The sequence below is a fragment of the Cyprinus carpio genome, chromosome A15 (genome assembly GCF_018340385.1).
Source record: "Cyprinus carpio isolate SPL01 chromosome A15, ASM1834038v1, whole genome shotgun sequence".
Lineage (NCBI taxonomy): Eukaryota > Metazoa > Chordata > Actinopteri > Cypriniformes > Cyprinidae > Cyprinus > Cyprinus carpio.
In genome coordinates this window covers 25,288,342-25,308,283 of record NC_056586.1, presented here as the reverse complement: position 1 = coordinate 25,308,283, position 19,942 = coordinate 25,288,342, and the positions used below count along the sequence as shown (strand labels likewise).

At 37.3% G+C, this 19,942-nt stretch overlaps 1 pseudogene; it reads right to left on the bottom strand.

Moving 5' to 3' along the window:
• Positions 1-525: 525 nt before the first annotated feature.
• LOC109104455 lies at positions 526-19,942 on the bottom strand (annotated as a pseudogene).

Below are 19,942 nucleotides of genomic sequence, written 5' to 3'. Positions count from 1 at the left end.
GTGCACCTTTTAACACTACAGCACCGCTATAGGAATTATTTCTGAGATGTAAAATCAAACAAGTATGATTTTGAACTCCCAAGTTCCCAAATAGTCGTTGCTCATTTAAAAAAAACAAAAATATCATTCAGATGTCAAGGAATGCATGAGAAAAGTTCCTTTTCAGCTACAAAACATTTGTCTTTTATTTACAACACATATCCAGCTCAGCGCTTTCGTCTGGCCTCATAAGATCGGCTCGTATGAATATGGCCATTTTTTTATATTGCACTTCAACATGTTTCTCAGTGAAAAACATCTCTTTTTGTTTTGATTCAGCTTGTCTCGTTGTGTTTTCTGGGATTGTTTATAATTCTGCTGGAAGGGCTTTTGAAGAAGAGTTCAAGGGAATGTTTGAGATCTTTTGATCTGCCGGCTGTGCCATCCAGTGGTAAAGAAGTTTTATTTTTATTGCCAAGAGTTTTGTATCTCTGTCTGCATTTCTCTTCTGTAGAAACCTTTATTCCAGGACTTTGGGACTTTACGTCACACTCCTTTAGCTGCACGAGCCGTTCAGGCGATTTCAGGCTTCAGATAATGAAAGGAATCTGGAAGAAATTCAGGTGTAAAGAGCATAATTTATTAATAATGTTCAATGATTTCACATTTAATATACATCTTAATAGTAATATTTGTTCTGATAATATTTGCATGACCTATTGCAGCCGTTGAACTCCAAAAGAAAGCATGTGTCGTCCATTTGACACAGCAACCAGGCGGGCAAACGCTGAGCCTCCGCTTTAAGAAGGACTCATTAAAGAGCTGCTGTATTTGTGCATCGTTTCATTCAAGCATAACTGTACGAGCTGTGGATAGTGAGTTAGACAAGCGCAGCTGCTTCTCATCATGATCCTGCCACAGGAGATTAGGATCCAACCATGACATTCACACACACACGAACCCGGTCCAGATATTACAGTATCAGACCTCTGCAAATCACATACAACTATATACCAGCCTCTGATGTGTGTGTGAAGCCTTTTAACCTTTTATTATTTGTTCAGGTCAAGAACAAACCACATTTTGGAGTGGAATCACCTCCGTTTTGAAGTCATTCACAAAACTGTAATAATTAACTCAGTGATGAGTGTAGCAACGTATTGTGTGTGTCGCAGCTGTAAACACAGACACAAATACAGATACAAAATATATAACCTGTTGACAGTTTTTCACTAATGCAATATTAGCCATCAGAGAGTAAACTGTTGTTGAATTTCCTGACAGACATTATTATAAATGTTATTTTAATTTAGTATTATCATTAAGCTATATTTTGAGATGGTTAATGTTAATGTAAATTATTTGAATTTATTTAAATGTTTAAACTGTTGCAATGATTATTTATATATATGATATTAATTAATTTTATTATATATTTAGCTTTTATATATTATATATTTTGATATATAAATACAATTATATATAAATATGTAACTATATACAAATTTGTATTTTAATAAATTTGGTACAGTATGCACAAAATTGAATAATATTGGTCAAAGCTGATTTCAAGAGCTGCTGGTTAAGCAACTTAAAGATGTTAAAACAATTTTAAATAGTAAAATGTTTTTATATATATATCTATATATAATTTTTTTTATATTTATTTCATACATATTTTAATATATTAATGTATAAATACATTTCTATATTATATTAATATTTTTATTTTAATATTATTAATATATTACTATTAATATTTTACTATAATAATAATAATTACTAATTATATATATATATTTGGTACAGTTTGCACAAAATTTTATCATGACAATTTAAGCTAATTTATGGTTTGTGAACTATATGAAGCTTAACTGATGGTGTCAGTTTTTTTTATATATTTTTGGCCTTTTTACAAGGTTTATTAAGAAAAAAGAAAATGATGGACAGAAGACAGGTACAGTGTGCTATCAGCAAATGATGCAAGCCACAATCAAACACACGCAGTCCAGATATAAGTGCACATCACTAACTAAGACTCGCTAGCTCACTCACTCACTTGCTAAGACACAAACAAACAGCACACAGCTTAAGTCAGATAAGAAGGATGAAGTAGTCTGACAGTAATAATGACCTTACTTTGTCCGTACTGGCTGTACTGGTAGGGGGCGCTGTGCTCCATGCTGTAGAAGGAGGCCTGGACGTAGGACTGTGGGCTGGGCAGGTTAGAGAGGGCAGGTAGACTGGACAGTGGCTCCATGCGCTGAGAGCAGCTGCTGCTGACCGATCCACCCGAATCCAGAGCACCGCCGAGAGACGACAGAGAAAACTCAGCCTGAGTCTGATGAGAAACTCCAGCTGGGCTAATGAGTCCCATAACCTACAGAGAAACAGAGATCTGAGTATCAGCCTCGCTCAAACAAGTGTGTGAGATTGGGGTTAGTGCGTCCAAAATCATAGTGCACTGAAAATAATCTGCCAACATGCCCCTATCAGAACTTTTACTGCTCATATGATCCTAATACTGATCAAAAGGTCAATAGGTCATAATTTAAATTATGAAATATATGAATCGTAATTGAATTCTAAATGAAAATATAAATGTATGTATTTATGATATAGTCAGAAGCACTAAATATTTTCCTCCAAACTAAAATGTAAAATGTAATAAACATAAACATTAACAAATTTTAATGCTTTATTTAATATTTATATAATATTAAATCAAATTATTAATTTATATATATATATATATATATATATATATATATATATATATATATATATATATATATATATATATATATATATATATATATATATATATATTATTCTGTATTTGATTTAAGTAAGTTTCATGTAAATACATGAGATTTTCATCTAAGCATCAAATCTGCTTTTTTTGTGTGCTTTTTTTCACAGGCTAATTTTACCCACAATCCCCTGAGTTTCAAAAACAGAGTTTGTAGTGGTTTTCGTTTGAGTTTTTATAAAAGCAACAAGAGACTTGAGATACAGTATGTTGTGACTGTATTGTTAAAATAACACACACACACACACACACACACACACACACACACACACACACACACACACATACAGATACATATCTGTAGATCTATTTGACCTGCAATTGATCAGGCAAAAAAATAATTGAATTTGGGGATTGTTTAATCTGATTCTTGGACTAGAACAGAGCCAGAGGGCAGCGTAGTGTGTGTGTGTGTGTGTGTGTGTGTGTGTGTGTGTGTGTGTGTGTGTGTGTGTGTGTGTGTGTGTGTGTGTGTGTGTGTGTGTGTGTGTGTATTAAGGTGTGTGTACTCATTACTGTTTACTCTTGAAAACACTGTGCTGCATTTGAGGAATGTTGCATGTGCGCTCTGGGGAATAAAAGTTCCTGAAGCCTAATTGAATCTACCAGCAGAAATATGGCCAAAATAAACACATACTCCAGTTGCTGCACCAAATAAGCACCTTTACATAGAAACAGAGAGAGAAAAGCATGTCTCCCAGGCTACAGGATCCTATTACATCAGTGCATACAGTCAAAGCACTGCAGCACACACACACACACACACGGTCACGCACATGGTCTCGCTTAAACCATTTCCCATAGTGGAGCAGGGAGTGACGTGTGCCGAAACCATGGTGGAATTCTGTTTCCGAAGCTCTGGAAGGTTTTCTTTATGATTTTTGGAAAATTTAGCACTCAATGGAATCTAAAAAAACAACACCTTTATTCCAAATGTACATACTTTCTGGATACTATATAAAATAGTAGAGTTTGGCAGTGGGAAGTTACATACAAAGTTTTTAATTCACTATAACATTGAGAAATAGCTATCTTTTTTAAGATTATAAATATTTTACTGTCACTTTTGATCAATTTAATGCATGCTTGCTGAATAAAAGTATTTGTTTCTTTAAAAAAACACGTAAAAAATCTTGTTGACCCCAATATATATATATATGTAACACTGTGAAGATTGAAACATCCATCTCAATACTACGCCGGGATGCTTTGAATCTTAACAGCATTTTTCATGTATTAGCACTGTGGATGATGACAGCGAGAATGTGAGACTGTACCAGACTCACTCCTCACTACATTCACACCCGTCAGACCTGTAATTCATCGCAGGCTGTCAGTGTTCTTGACAAACACCCCCCGTTGAGGCTTTGGTGCGCTCCTTTAACAAATGAGAAGCATGTGGAGGTCAGTCGTCTATCTCTCACACAGAGGGGTGTCAGTGTTTCTGTGTGTTCTGTGCTGCGTTTGCACGGTCCAGTGGAAAGCTAAAGATAACCGAGTGAAAAATGGCCCTTGGATGGTGGAATTTATCTGCGTAATGCGTTGTCTTGGAATGTGTAATAGTTTCTACAGAAGCCAGAAGAGCCCATTAAACTGACACTCAGCTGTGGGTCAACAGGTGGGATCCACTGCACCGTCCACTGACTCACTTTCAACTGCATGTTTTTAACATTTAAGGGTTTAGCTAACTAACTAAATACACTATTTTTTATGCTGTTTTTAAAATCTCAAAAAATGTGCTAGGTTTAGGCTTGATCTTGCTGCCAAGCACCACAAATAATTCAGACAATTTAGACTCATCCCTTAACTTGCAGCTCATAGTTTTGTGAATTTGTCACAAAAAACGTTTTAATTATATATATATATATAAAATAAATAAATGGAAAAAATGAAATCAATTAATTAAATTAATTAAACTGTTAAATGGATAAAGTGTCATATAAATAAATAAACCTTTCATTAAGAACATGAATATTTTTTTTCATTGGACTTTAATGTGTATGCATATAATCTACTTATTAGTAATTAAATCATGAAATAAATTAATTAATTAATAAACAAATTTAACATTTTTCCACCAGAAAACATTTAGATTTTAAACATTATAAATTAATATTAAATTAAATATGCTAAACATTAATAAATATTATTTATTAAATAGTTTATAATATAATTACATTAATATTATAATATTATAAAATAACTTCACATTGTTAAATATTTTCTTTTTTCTACTGGAAGAAATTTATATACATATGACATATCAGGTATAGATTTTTAGATTTTCATTGCATGAAAGAAAAACTTTAAGTGATTTTATCATACACAGATGCAATATTTAAGTGTTCTGGAAACGCATTTAAAACATGAAAATGATTTTATGTTAAAAGTGCATTTCTGATGCTGAACACTTGCCTAGACTTCCATGATAATTGTGTTCCTGTATGCAAAATGAGGGACAAGTTGACATTATTTTCTGTGGAAATCAACATCAGGCCATTGAGGCTTTACTCCTATCCAGTTTGAAGTTCAGACATAGTCATGTGACAAACAAAGCCTGACAACTCACAACTCACTCATAACTGAGCATTCTTAGAAATTACATTCAGGGGTTTAAAACAATTGAATGACTTCATTACCTGAGAAGACAGTCCATTACTGATGGCAGAGTTGGTGTGACTGTTATGAGGTCCAAATGTATCTGAATATCCTGCGTAACCATGGCGACTGGAAGGTAGGAAGCCCCGCCCTCCGGCCCCGCCCCACCAGAACTCTGATGGCCTGCAGGCAGCGTGAGCGGATGAGGTCTGTGTACAGTACTCGAATCTGAGAACACAAACAGTCATTAATAGAATCTACCCGGAAAGATTTTATATGTCAAAGTGGATGTAAATACAACATGTTTACCTTGAGAAAGGCCAGAGGGTGGGTACGGGCTCTCTGACAGCTGATACGGGGAGAGATGTGAAAAACCACCAGGGATCAGGTGATTGAACGGCATGAGCTGATTGGCTCCCGCTTGCTTCCTCCAACGAGCTCGTCTGTTACTGAACCACACCTGAGAAAAGACAAATGTAGGAGTGTAATGAAATAGTTTTTGATTCTGTCTGTTGTTTTGGCAGGTGTGTGGGGTGTATGTGTACCTGCACTCGTGCCTCTGTGAGTTTGGCTCTCTGAGCGAGCTCTTCTCTGGTGTAGATATCAGGGTAATGCGTGCGTTCGAAGGCTCTCTCCAGCTCCTCCAGCTGTTCGGCTGTGAATGTCGTTCGACTGCGACGCTGTTTCCTTTTCAGTGGCAGATCGGGCTCCGATTCCACATCTGAACCTTCGTCAGATGGACTCGCTGAAACACACACAAATGCAAAGAATGAAATTAGAATTTTTTATACATCATATATATATATATATATATATATATATATATATATATATATGAAATATTTATTTATTTATTTTTAAATTGGATTTGATTATCAGATTATCAGATGGTCTCCCTGAAACACGGATGCAAAGAAAAACAGATTTTTTTTTCCACACTTTATGATTTTTTTTTATTATGTAATTAAGATATAAAAAAAAAAATTTTATAAGTTTATTTAGAAAATGGTATAATGTAGATATTATTTTTATACATTATATAATTTTCTAAATATCTAAATATGTACTATAAATATAATGTAAGAAAATAAATATTTGTAATTTATTTATACGGTATATTTTAAGATTTTGAATATATTCTGAACTGTATTTTATTTTATATAATATTTAATGTAAGAAATATTTTATATATTATATAATGTTTATATATGTATATATAATTTTATATAGATTAAAAAAAAATCAAAAGTATCCAAACTCTTCAGTCTCTTCAAATCCAATTTTTAAAAATACATAAATAAAAATTCTTGAAAATTTTTGTGCGCATGTGTGTTTAATAATTTTTTATTATTTATTTTTAAATTGGATTAGGTTTTGTCTAGTGTTTTGGAAGCAGTAGTGGTTAATGGCAAATCCCCACTTAAACAATTGTAAGTGTCATAAGCCTACTGTAGAAAATACACACAAATATGAAAAAACAGAAGCACAGAAGATGCTCTTCAATGCGTAGAAGAACCAAACAAACATGTTTTAGCAGCTTTTACTAATTTTTAATAATATAATGTTTTTGTGAAGAGAATTCTATGTGCTTCTTCACATCTTTTCTTGAAAGTTTTGAGCAAGGTTTTTTTTTTTTTTGTAAAGTAGTTATTTGTTTTCTTTTTTCTTTCTCTCTCCATTTTGCCTCAGTAACTAAAAAGTACACAGAGCAACAGTCAAAGAATAAAACACAGACAGAGAGAGTTGCAGGAGGGAATATAAAATGCACAAGAGCAAAAAAAAAAAAAAAAAAAAAAAAAAAAAAAACAGGATGAAAGAGAAATACAGCGGAGGAGAAAAGAAAGAGGCAATGTGCTGAATGATTGTAAAATTAAATTGTAAATAAATAAATAAAGCGCAAATCATTCATATAATAAAACATGACATATTTCCTCATAAAAAGCTTTTGTTTTTCTTGTTTCAAACAGAAATGTGCGTATGAGAACTATGGGAGAATTTGGTTGAAGGAACACTGAAGCATGTGTTGTTGTGAATGTTGTGACATTCCAGACAGAGAAGCTGGGAACTATATATTCATGGTCCTGGAATTAAAGGAAATTCATATTTAGTGATTTTTTATTCTACAGACATTGAGCTATTTGTGCATCTCTCTCTCTCATTCTGTCTTCCCTTCAGTCTTTGTCGGATCGATTTGCACGCTCCATCTGTGGAATCCGTCATGACGGCCGGGGCTCTCAGTGGAGGCCGTCACCTGCCCTGGAGGGGGTGGAAGGGGCAGAGAGAAGGCCAAAGGTGGGTGGGTGGCAGGGCAGAAAGGGAAAAGGTTCGGCCGGGTAGTTCAAGTGCTCAGTCTCTTCAAAAACCCATTTAGAAATAGCGCAGAAGCACCTGAAACTTGGGATGTGGACACTGCTCTGAATAATGAGTCATCTGTGGGTTTTGTTGGTGTAACCTGATGCATTTCAGAATCAGAATCAGAATCAGAATCAGAATGAGCTTTATTGCCAGGTATGTTTACACATACGAGGAATTTGTTTTCGTGACAGAAGCAGAAGCTCCGCAGTGAAACAGAATGACAGAACAAAAAAACACACAATAAAAGAATAAAAAAATACAAAAAATACAAATCAGTAGGTAAGGAATGACAATATACAAATTGACAATTGTATGGCAGATATATTACGAGCAGTTATGTATGTACAGGTATATTATGTGCAAAAAAATAATAATTTAAGTGTACATTAAGTATGTGTGTTAGATAATAAGTGTATGTGTCTGTAAAAATAAATAGTGTAATGTGTTCCACAGTTATTGTCAAGTGTTCATTAGATGGATTGCCTGGGGGGGAAGAAACTGTTCCTGTGTCTGGCCGTTCTGGTGCTCAGAGCTCTGTAGCGTCGACCAGATGGCAACAGTTCAAACAGGGAGTGTGCTGGATGTGAGGGGTCCAGAGTGATTTTGCCAGCCCTTTTGCTCACTCTGGATAAGTACAGTTCTTGAATAGACGAGGAGGGTTGTACCGATGATTCTCTCTGCAGTCCGGACTACCCTCTGTAGTCTTCTGAGGTCAGATTTAGAAGCTGAGCTGAACCAGACAGTTACTGAAGTGCAGAGGACGGATTCAATGATGGCGGAGTAGAACTGTTTCAGCAGCTCCTGTGGCAGGTTAAACTTCCTCAGCTGGCGAAGGAAGTACAACCTCTGCTGGGCCTTTTTCACAATGGAGTCAATGTGAATGTCCCACTTCAGGTCCTGAGAGATGGTGGTGCCCAGGAACCTGAATGACTCCACTGCAGTCACAGTGCTGTTCATGATGGTTAGTGGGGGGAGAGCAGGGGGGTTTTCTCCTGAAGTCCACGATCACCTCCACTGTTTTGAGCGTGTTAAGCTCCAGGTTGTTGAGAGTACACCAGACAGCCAGCTCTTTAACCTCCTGTCTGTAAGCAGACTCGTCACCATCCTGAATGAGGCCAATGAGTGTGGTGTCATCTGCAAACTTCAGGAGCTTGACAGAGGGGTCCTTAGATGTGCAATCGTTAGTGTACAGGGAGAAGAGCAGTGGGGAGAGAACACAGCCCTGGGGAGCTCCAGTGCTGATTGTACGGGTGCTGGATGTGTATTTTCCCAGCCTCACTAGCTGCTGCCTGTCTGTCAGGAAGCTGTTGATCCACTGACAGACGGAGGTGGGCACAGAGAGCTGAGTTAGTTTGGGGAGGAGGAGGTTTGGGATGATCGTGTTGAAGGCCGAGCTGAAGTCCACAAACAGGATTCTCACATAAGTCCCTGGTCTGTCTAGGTGTTGCAGAACATAATGCAGTCCAATGTTTACTGCATCGTCCACAGACCTGTTTGCTCTGTAGGCAAACTGAAGAGGATCCAGTAAGGGTCCAGTAATGTCCTTCAGGTGGGCCAGCACCAGTTTTTTCAAATGACTTCATGACCACAGACGTTAAAGCCACAGGCCTGTAGTCATTTAGTCCTGTAATTTTTGGATTTCTTTGGGATAGGGACGATGGTGGAGCGTTTGAAGCATGAAGGGACTTCACACAGCTCCAGTGATCTGTTGAAGATCTGTGTGAAGATGGGGGCCAGTTGGTCAGCACAGGATTTCAGACAAGCTGGTGTAACACAGTCTGGGCCTGGTGCTTTTTTCCTTTTCTGCTTCCGGAAGACCTGGCGCACCGCATCCTCGCTTATCTGTATTGCAGGGTGTGGGGGAGAGGGGGGATGCAGGAGGTGTGAATGGTGAGGGCGGTTGTTTGGAGAGGTGTTCAGGACGGGTTGCAAGAGGTGTAAATGGTGTGAACGGTTGTGTGGAGAGATGTTCAGGGCAGGTGATGGGTGTTCAGGTGATGGGTGTTCTTTCAAACCTGCAGTAAAACTCGTTCAGATCGTCTGCCAGTCGTTGATTCTCCACAGTGCTGGGGGGTGGTGTCTTGTAATTGGTGATCTCTTTCAGACTTTTCCACACTGATGCTGAGTCGTTGGAAGTGAACTGAGTCCTTATTTTATCAGAATAATTCCTCTTTGCCACTTTGATCTCCTTTTCCAGTGTGTATTTAGCCTGTTTATACAAGACATTGTCCCCCTTCCTGAAAGCATCTTCTTTGGCCTGACGGAGCTGACTGAGTTTTGCTGTGAACCACGGTTTGTCATTGTTGTAAATTAGTTGAGTCCTGGTAGGAATACACATATCCTCACAGAAACTGATATAAGATGTTACAGTCTCTGTGAGTTCGTCCAGATCAGTGGCAGCAGCTTCAAAAACACTCCAATCAGTGAGGTCAAAACAAGATTGTAAATCCTGCTCTGCTTCATTAGTCCATCTTTTTACAGTCCTTACTACAGGTTTAGCTGATTTTAGTTTCTGCCTGTAGGTCGGTATAAGATGAATCAGACAGTGATCAGAACCGTCCCAAAGCTGCTCGTGGAACAGAGTGATATGCATCCTTTATTGTGGTGTAACAGTGATCCAATATATTACTGTCTCTTGTGGGACATGTAACATGCTGTCTGTATTATGGCAGCTCACGGGAGAGGTTGGCTTTATTAAAGTCCCCAAGAATGATTAAAATGGAGTCCGGGTGTTGTTGTTCTGTCTCTGTGATCTGATCAGCGAGTTTCTGTAAAGCCAGACTTACGTGCGCTTGCGGAGGGATGTAAACACTCACCAGAATGAACGAGTGAAACTCCCGCGGCGAATAGAACGGTTTGCAGTTAATGAAGAGTGTTTCGAGATCTGAGCAGCACATCTTTTTTTAACACAGTTACATCTGTACACCACCGTTCATTGATGTAAAAGCACGTTCCGCCGCCGCGCGATTTCCCCGTTGATTCTGTATCGCGGTCCGCTCTGAACAGCTGAAAGCCCGGCAGATGGAGCGCGCTGTCCGGAATAGCGTCATGCAGCCAAGTTCTCCGTGAAACACAGAGCAGCAGAGTGTGAGAAATCCTTATTTGTCCGAGAGGAGCAGAAGGAGTTCGTCCGTTTTTGTTGGGGAGAGAGCGGAGATTGCCAGATGGATGCTAGGCAACGGCGTTCGAAATCCGCGTTTTCTGAGTCTCACGAGCGCGCCAGCTCTTTTTCCTCGTCTGCGTGTCCTCTTGAAGCGTGTGATCAGCGCAGCTGCTCCACCGACAAAAATGTCCAGCAAAACATCAGAATAGTCGAAAACCGGTAATATATCGGGAGATGTGTGGTGCCGAATGTCCAGCAATTCGTCCCTGGTGAAACTGATTGCAGGAATATAACTAGAGACAGGACAAACTAACAAAAACACAAAAACAACTGCAGAGCACGTCACTGAGGCAGCCATCCTGTATCGGCGCCAGCTCGATGTTTCATTGTTTTAGTGTTTGTTTAGGGTGATTCAGATAATGTATGTTATATATTAAGTTTTTATATTATATTACACATTTTTTCATACATTTTAGGTTAACACTACCAAGCTCAACTAGGTGGCTGTGATCTTCTGTGCTGATTTTTAATTCATTTTTTACTATGCTTGTCTATGTAAATATGCTCTAGACACGACTGATACTAAACAGCTTTGGTTCTCACATCATTAAAAGCGATCGCAATGTGGCAAGTTAAAAAATGCAGTCTCAAATGAGATTTGACACCAGAATCAGTGAAAACAACTGTGAATTTGTCAATCTATTGTATGATTCACTGTAAGAAAATATGAAATATAGTGCACATAGACTACTTTTATACTGCTTTTATGGTGCTTTTTGTCTTTTTAGGCAAATTGACAGATGCAGGTTTTTGTCACTGTATGGAAAAGTGTTTTCACAAGAAAGAAAATATAGGATCGGAACAACACAAGGATGAGTAAATATGGTCAAAAATGTTCTTTTTTGTTCTAGTAGCCAATATCGTTAAATTTAGATATGTTGGTGTAACTTAATGTTTTTAGGGTGATTCGATGACTATAAATTCTATTCTACTTTATACTAAGTTATTATATTAATTAAGTTTTTGACTTTAATGTAGTTGAAATGTAGTTGCATGAACTGCTTTTGATACTTTTATGGTGCTTTTTGTCATTTTAGGAGCTTGACAATTGAATGGAAAAAAATATACTGTAACAACACAAGGGTGAGTAAATGGTCTCAGTGTTCATTTTTGACATCTGATGACTTGGGTAGCAAATAAGCAAGCATTTAATTTTTATATTTTTGATGACTGAATGACAATCAAGGCAAGTGAATAAACAGAACCAAAGAGCAAACAGTAAACACCAGTTTAATTCTGACATCTGATGACTTGGGTAGCAAATTAGGCACAGTAAACACCAGTTTAATTCGGTTCTAAACACACACACAACCAAAACCCAAACGTCATGGAAATGGAGCCGCTGGAGAATCTAGAGATATTCTGCCTTCTGTAAATACACAGTGTGTATGTGTGTGTGTGTTTTCAGGTCTTTGGCACGTATAGCGTGTAGTGTGCATGAGTATGTGTTTTAAGATATTTTAGCCCTCCGCTATGTAAACGGTGCAGTCCCTAAAAGCATCTCCATCTGCCGTTTCTCTTAAGCTCTGGGCCCTCGTCGCTTAAATTCAATATTCAGAGGCGAAATATCACCCTGAGCCCATTTACCTCATGCGTTCATGTACACAGAATCCACCTAAGGAGTTTCATTAATACTGCAGGACGGCGAGTGCATATCCAGCAGGCTTTTGCACTTAGTTTTGGTCGGGTCAGGATAAAACCATATGTGCGTGTGTAGAGTTAGTCTGTGTGTGTGTGTAAGAGTGATTCTCTTGGGGGCAGGTAATGAAGAGAGCTAATTGAGCCAATGACATGGCCCCTCGCCATCAAAAACAGCCAAAAAAGAAAGACAAAGACATGCACAAAAGAAAGCTTGGGAACTAATGCAGCGTCTCGGAGAGGGGAGAGCGAAGCGGGTCCTTTTCAGTGCCGAGGTTGGCTGAGTGACTGCCCGACTACATTAAGCAGTACATAGAGAACTAACAGATGCCGGAGACAGAAAGGATGAGTGACAGCTCGTGGGCCCATCTGCCCCCCAGCGTTTAGGAACAGAGAGAAACAGAGGGAGGACTTGACTTGCTAAAGAGCAACTGTGACCCTCGCAGCTGCCCTCAAACAACCACACGTTCCAGCTCTAAACCAAATGTGCTGTTCATCTGTTTAGCCTCTTTTGCTTTGCTCTCGAGTCACTTTTGATACGTTTTTTTGGCGGTGTGGCTTTTGTAAAAGAAGTTAGTGCGTGAAACAGCATGCATGCAACTATAAACATTTAATGGTGCACGATATGGCTTCATCACACTTGGCTTCAAGCTATTAATTAGAGATGATTATTTTGCATTTTTAATCCAAGTTTCTGTAGAAATGTGTTATCTTATACCACCGCTCAAAAGTTGAATTAAATTAATACTTTTATTCAGCAAGGATGCATTGAATTAATCAAAAGTACAGTAAAGACCCATATTACAGCAAATAAATGCTGTTCTTTTGTACTTTCTATTCATCAGATAATCCTGGGGGGGGGGGGATTCATAGTTTCCAAAAAAATGTTTTCAACATGTTCCTTGAGCAGCAAATCAGCATATTAGAATGATTTCTGAAGATCATGTGACACTGAAGACTGGAGTAATGATGCTGAAAGTTCAGCTTTGCATAAATTGCACTTTAAAACATTTAAATTGTAATAATATATCACATTACTCGTTTTACTGTATTTTTATCAAATAAATGCAGCCTTAAGATTTCTATTGAAAACATAAAAAATTATTGCAAACCTCCAACTTTTGAACAGCAATGTATGTCTGTATGATCAGAAAATAAGTCAAGAATAAGATCGCTATTAATAAATCATACTGTGATATATACATAAAGATCAGGTCAGTGCATTGCATTGTATATAGTATTTCTTACATTGTGTGTATTGCATATTTTGGCAATCGTGGTGATCATTTTGCGCAATACAAAAAATTTGCATACTATACACTTACTACAGAAATAGCACTAGATTAATATGCTAGTATGTACATAGTGTGTAGTGAGTGCCTTTAAGGGAATAGAGTTAAAACAGGAAGTTGTCACCTGTCACTCTAAACACACACCAGTGTGACCTTTGATCACCGGAGGTCAAACACCAGTGATTTCATCCTGCTCTGTTTAACAAATGAAAACACATATTCAGACAAATGTTTGTAAACAATGCACCATATTTTTAAAAAAACAAACTAAGCAAGAAACTGCACTTTGTGATTGTGATAAGGTGAGTTGATTCATGTTTTCATACTTAAGTCTTATAGGCTCACTTATCAACTATCCAATAAAAAGCAACCTCCCTGAACTCTCTCAGTGTTGTTTTCATGCAGTCTGTGTCCTAACTGACATGCACACTGTAGTTTTGCCTTCAGGGCCTCAACTCAAGCAGACATAGATTCCTAAGTCTGCTGACCCTGACACTGCACGCTGGACACAATGGAGACAGTTTTGTTTGGGGGGTTTCCCAGAATTGTCCGTCCAACTGTACTCCTCTCACTGTCTGTCGCACTCTGTGTCAGAAAAGGATGCAATGTATGCTTTAATATTTCAAATAAAATATTACTCTATATCAATCATTTCACTAGTTTTTTATTCCTAACCCGAGACCAAATTTGCACCTGTTACTCCTCCTACAGATTTTAAGCCCAGGCTTCATCTAGCCAAGTTTGTGTTGACAAAGTTTCCTTTTGTAGGGTTTGGTGGTGCATTTGTGTTCTTGTGCTTGTGTTGGTGTTTGTTTGTTGAATTACGACCCGCTGACTGCACACTCCATGGTGCCACACAAACCATCCCGCACTGGGCCAGTTGGCACTGTTTATGTATGCATGTATACGTGTGTGCATCCATGCGTGTGTTTGCATGTTTGTGCATGTGCATATGTTTGGCCACATGTGCATATGTGCATATTATAGGAGTGTCAATAATTTTACACTTTTCTAAATATGTTTCTCAGTATCATTTTCTGTTTGAGTAAATTAATTATATCTTTTCCAACAGGACACAATGCATGCCAGGAACTGAAAAGGGAACATTCTCAGAACTTTGTGTAATGTTCTGGCAAGGTTCTCTCAAAGTTATGAACAAAAATTCTTCCTGTAATGTTAACAGAACGTTGGTCTTTAATATCATTCTCAGTCAAAAACATTATTTTTGCATACGTTTTTTTTTTCTTGTTGCATGTTTGTCTAACATTTTTAATTGCTACTACTTATTACTTTCAGATGGTTCAGAGAACTTTCAAAAGTTACCTTCCCATAATGTTTGCAGACTGATAAAGTGGAGTGTTCTCTTCATGTTTTTCTGTTTACATAACCAATAAAAATCTTTAAACATTTTTTTTTTAAAAAATTGGATGTTTTAGAACGTACAGAGAATGTTCAGAAATAACATTTTAAGAGCTTAAAGGGAACATTAGGAAAACATTCGTAGAACATGTTTTTATTAGCTTGGAAGTTTCTCTCAAAGTTATGAACAAACATCTGGGAACGTTAATAGAATGTTCATTCAAATTTATCTGGCATGTTTTAGTATAACATTTAACATTTGTTGCATATTTGTCTAAGTTTTTTTTTAACTTTACTACTTATAGTTTTAGATGTTCAGAGAACATTCAGTTGTAACATTCCCATAATTTTTTTTTTAAATGATAAAATAGAACTTTCTCTAAGCGTTTTTTTTTTTTCTAATGTTCACATAACCAAGAAAAGTTACGTTTTTTAAACATTTATTTAAAATGGTGGTATTGTTTGTTCGTTGAGAGTTCATTAAATGATGTTTTTTTAATGTAATGTTAGGTTAGAATGTTCATAAAACATATTTTTGTTAGCTGGGATGAGGGGAGGGATAGCAAACAGTGAGATTTCATAACCTACAGACTCCCCCCACACACATCAACATCTTTGAGTCTTTAAGATGATATATGGAGACAGTATGAAGGAGAGGGTTCAGGAATCAAGCTGTTGCCTATTCAGAAGAAGGGTGTAAATGCTGAACTCAACTTGCCTGTCTGTGTCTCCCAGAAAAGGAGGGGCGTTGGAAATGGAAGGGACTGACAACGGCCCACAGATATTAACTGAAAATCTGCCGCAGGCCAAGAGAGGTAGAACGGGGCATGAGGAGGACAGAGGAGAAAAAGAGCAAGGCGTGTTTGACTCATTGGACAGATGAAAGTGAAGTTCAAATAAAGAGCCTGATTTAAACGGCTCGGGCAACTCGTCTTTCTTGGATCGCGAGACAGGGAGAGCGTGACGGAATGGCTTTGTGGCAACGCGCATGATGAGAGGCTCGCCCCCATTGTGACCGCCGCTCCGGGCCATGAAGGAACAGCCGAGAACACTGGTCCCTATTGACGGAAATAGCCTTTAATAAACTCCCATCACCATTAAGTGTGACACTGCATCCCGATCAGTATTATTTAGGGAGCTGAAGTGGTGTTAGCAGGGCATCAGAGGCAGTCAATAACGTTCACCTTAATTAGTCACGCAGGGACAGACTGTTAGCTCATTAAATATCATTACAGAACAGCAAAACATCAGTCACTTCAGCTGTTGGCCAGTAGGCAGCAAGAAGGCAAAAATAGACTCTCTTCCACTGTTCTTCATCAAATTTTTCCTTTTGATTCCTCTGAGGCCTCTCTGCACAGAAATGCTATGATGTCCTTTCTTAACAATTCATTTTGTTGTCATATTTTAATATTTATGATAATTTCTCCTTCAGAGAACAGAAAGAAACAGAAGAAAGGTCATGTACAGTAGGTTTGCAATGACATGAGGGCGAGTACGGTAAATTAATGAAAATGACAATTTTCTTATTTTTTATGGATTATTAAATTTGTTTTAGTATATAACTTATATTTTCCTTTTTTTAAGTGAAATTCAAGTGAAATGTAGAACTCCATTTAAGATCCTCATTGCATTTGCAGAATGAATCTATCATTGGGGCCACTTTAAACAGATTTCCAACATGTTTGGTGGCTTTTTCCTCCCACTTCCCTCATGCCTGTTGCATAATACTTGTTAATATACTTCAGATTTATTATTGGTTATTGATCATCAGTAAATCTAATTCATCATTAATGCAAAGAAACTAATTAATATACTAGAAATGTTACAAGTCAATACACCACATTTTTGTTTATATTTATGCTTTATAAACTACTTGGGCTCCTCATTGCATATAATAAATTCATAAATTCATCAAAATAATAAAAGTCATCAAAACTATGAATTAACACAAATTAAAAATGATGCACTGACCAAGAAACGTTAAATGAATGAATTACAGCTAGATTACAGCTTTACACATTCTGGAAATTCTTTCAGCCAACTTTATAAAGTGCATCCTGGGATGATTTTGAACACTTCTAGACACTTGTTGTCCTGCTTTCCTTCATTATGCAGTCTGTCCATTTAAAAAAATATTTTGCTGAGAAATTCATGCTTGGGAACAATTTATATTAATGCACAAAGCTTTACAAGCATTTTTAAGCAATTGTCTGGCAGGCTAATTTCTTTATTTTGCTATATGGTTAAATTTATAAGAATCATTAAAAGCTTGTATCACCATTATAGGCCTCAAGGGTTTCAAGCCATATATATATATATTATATATATATATATATATATATATATATATATATATATATATATATATATATATATATATACATATATATATTCATAAAAAAAAAATAAGTCTTTCATTCTAGTTCAATTCAGTCATATATTTCCAACAACTCTAGATAAACTACAATCACAGTTATTTCTAAAACCTGTTAAAGAGTTTGTAGGATCCACTCACATCTGTCTGCGAGAATCCCCTCGATGCTGTGTCCGCTCCTGCGGCCGTGTTCTTCCTGCTCGCGCTTTTCGATGTCCTCTTCATCCTCGTCCTCCTCCTCCTCCTCGTCACCTCTCTCGCCGCATCTGCCTCTCATGATGCGGCTTATCGCACTCACTGGACAAGAGTTGATCCGAATGTGTAAGTGCTCATAATATGTTTTATAGCTTTTAATATAGAAATATGCATTTCAATACGTCGATCTAGCTTACGTTGACAAAACATTGTTCATCGCTGTATTATAGATTTTATGCATATCACAAGAAAATAAAAAAGTTGACTACTAACTGTGAGTTAAAAAGTTTTTTTTTTTTCGCACACTGTAGCCTAGTTCATGTATTTTTTTCGTTATGTTTGACGCATACCTGAGGGTACGTTGTTCCGGTCACAAATGCCCTCTTTGAGCAATTTATCCTGAATTTCCCAACTGAATATTCCAGGTTTTTCCCGTTTATATTCCTCAACGCGCTTCTCCACATCTGGAGATGTAGTCTGTTAAAAATAATAAAAATAAATAAATAAAAACACTCAACAAGGTGCCTGATTCAATTCAAAGACTCGTATTTCAAATTCAGGGTCATTATGTCAAAAGTCAGTCGGCGTTGTCGGTCAATCATCGACCTAGTTGCTCCGAGATTATCCACAAGTTTCCTTGGAAATATCCGCATGCCCCGCTGGAACAGATGGATGCGCACTTCCATGCCTCCCTCACCTTGGATTTACTCCCGCCGATGGCTCCAGGCCGGATGGATCCAGTCTCCTGGTACCGGCACAGGATTTTGGAGACGCAGCCGTGAGAGACTCTGAGCTGGCGGGATATCACGCAGGGCCGGATCCCGTGATGGGCCATCTCCACTATCTTATGCCGAATGTGGTTTGGTAGAGGCCGGCCGTTGATGAAAACTCCTCCAAGCTGGTTGACTCGACCCTGTCCCATCGGAGTTGACACTGCATCGAAGCCAACCCAAATCATGACAGTGGAGAGGTAACATAATTGCAGAAACATGAAAGAAATAAAAAAAAAACATGCTGCATAACTATTCCTAAATAACTTTAGTGTGCTTCTGGGGTAAGACAGTTCAGATAGCTTATAGGCTCCATGTGCAATTAATTCGCATATTCAGGTGTTTCTAAACACGTTTTTTCTTTTTTCTTTTTTTTTCTTTTTTTTAAAAAAGCAACACAGTAAACAGTCAGTATAATTGCTGCTTTAAATTGAAGGTAAATTAAAAGTGGTGCTAAAGTTACAGTCACGCTATTTGAAATTAATGACTGATTGAGAAACTCTAAACTCATGCAATCGAGTAGAAATTAAAGGAATTATTGCGGCAGATGCATGGAAACAAAGCCTGGTGCTTGATGATGAAAATAAATGAATGATGCCGATTAAAACAGCCTTTTTTAACAAAAAAAAAAAAAAAATCTAAGAAACTGAAGCACAATGTACAGTGAAATGGTTATTAGTTCTTCATACTGGAGGTATTTGAGAATCACTGAAGAATATTTATTTTTTAAGAATTCTAAAAAGAAATTAATACAATGTAGTCTAGCAACAGTTAACAACTTTTAATATTGTAATAAAATATTTAAATTTGAACAGAAATGTAGGCTACTTCATGCTAAATAATAATTAAAAAAAAAACTTTTTTTTTCTTGTGGAAAAATAACATCACCGTTTTCAGTTTAGTTAGTCTACTCATGCAACCCAGATTCCAAAAATAGTTTACACTTTTCCTCAAATTTAAAATGTAAAATTAAATTATTTTATTGTGCATATTTAATGTAACATGTTACCCTCCATTGGGAAGCCGCTGCGGGGATAGTTCTGAGAGAGAGTTGGACGCATCATCCTCGGAACGGTCCCTGCCAAGCCGCTTTGCTCCAGAGCAGTGCGGTGACTAAAAGTGCTCTTCAGCAGGCTTAAAAATTTATGTAAATATTCCACGATTAAAAACAAAAAATATAAGCTCCGATGATCTTGTTGTATCCCTCCGGAAAAACAGACAAATACGTAGGCTACTCGAGGATGAAATGAAATGTTAATAATCAAATGGCGTCTCTTCTCTTTTGTGGTCCCTGGTCTTTGTTTTCATCATGTGACGAGAATTATAATCGCAGCGTTATTGTTATTAACAGACGTTTAGGATGAGCGCGAGTGCTCAAACTACCAAGACATTTATGAGTTTGCAGAG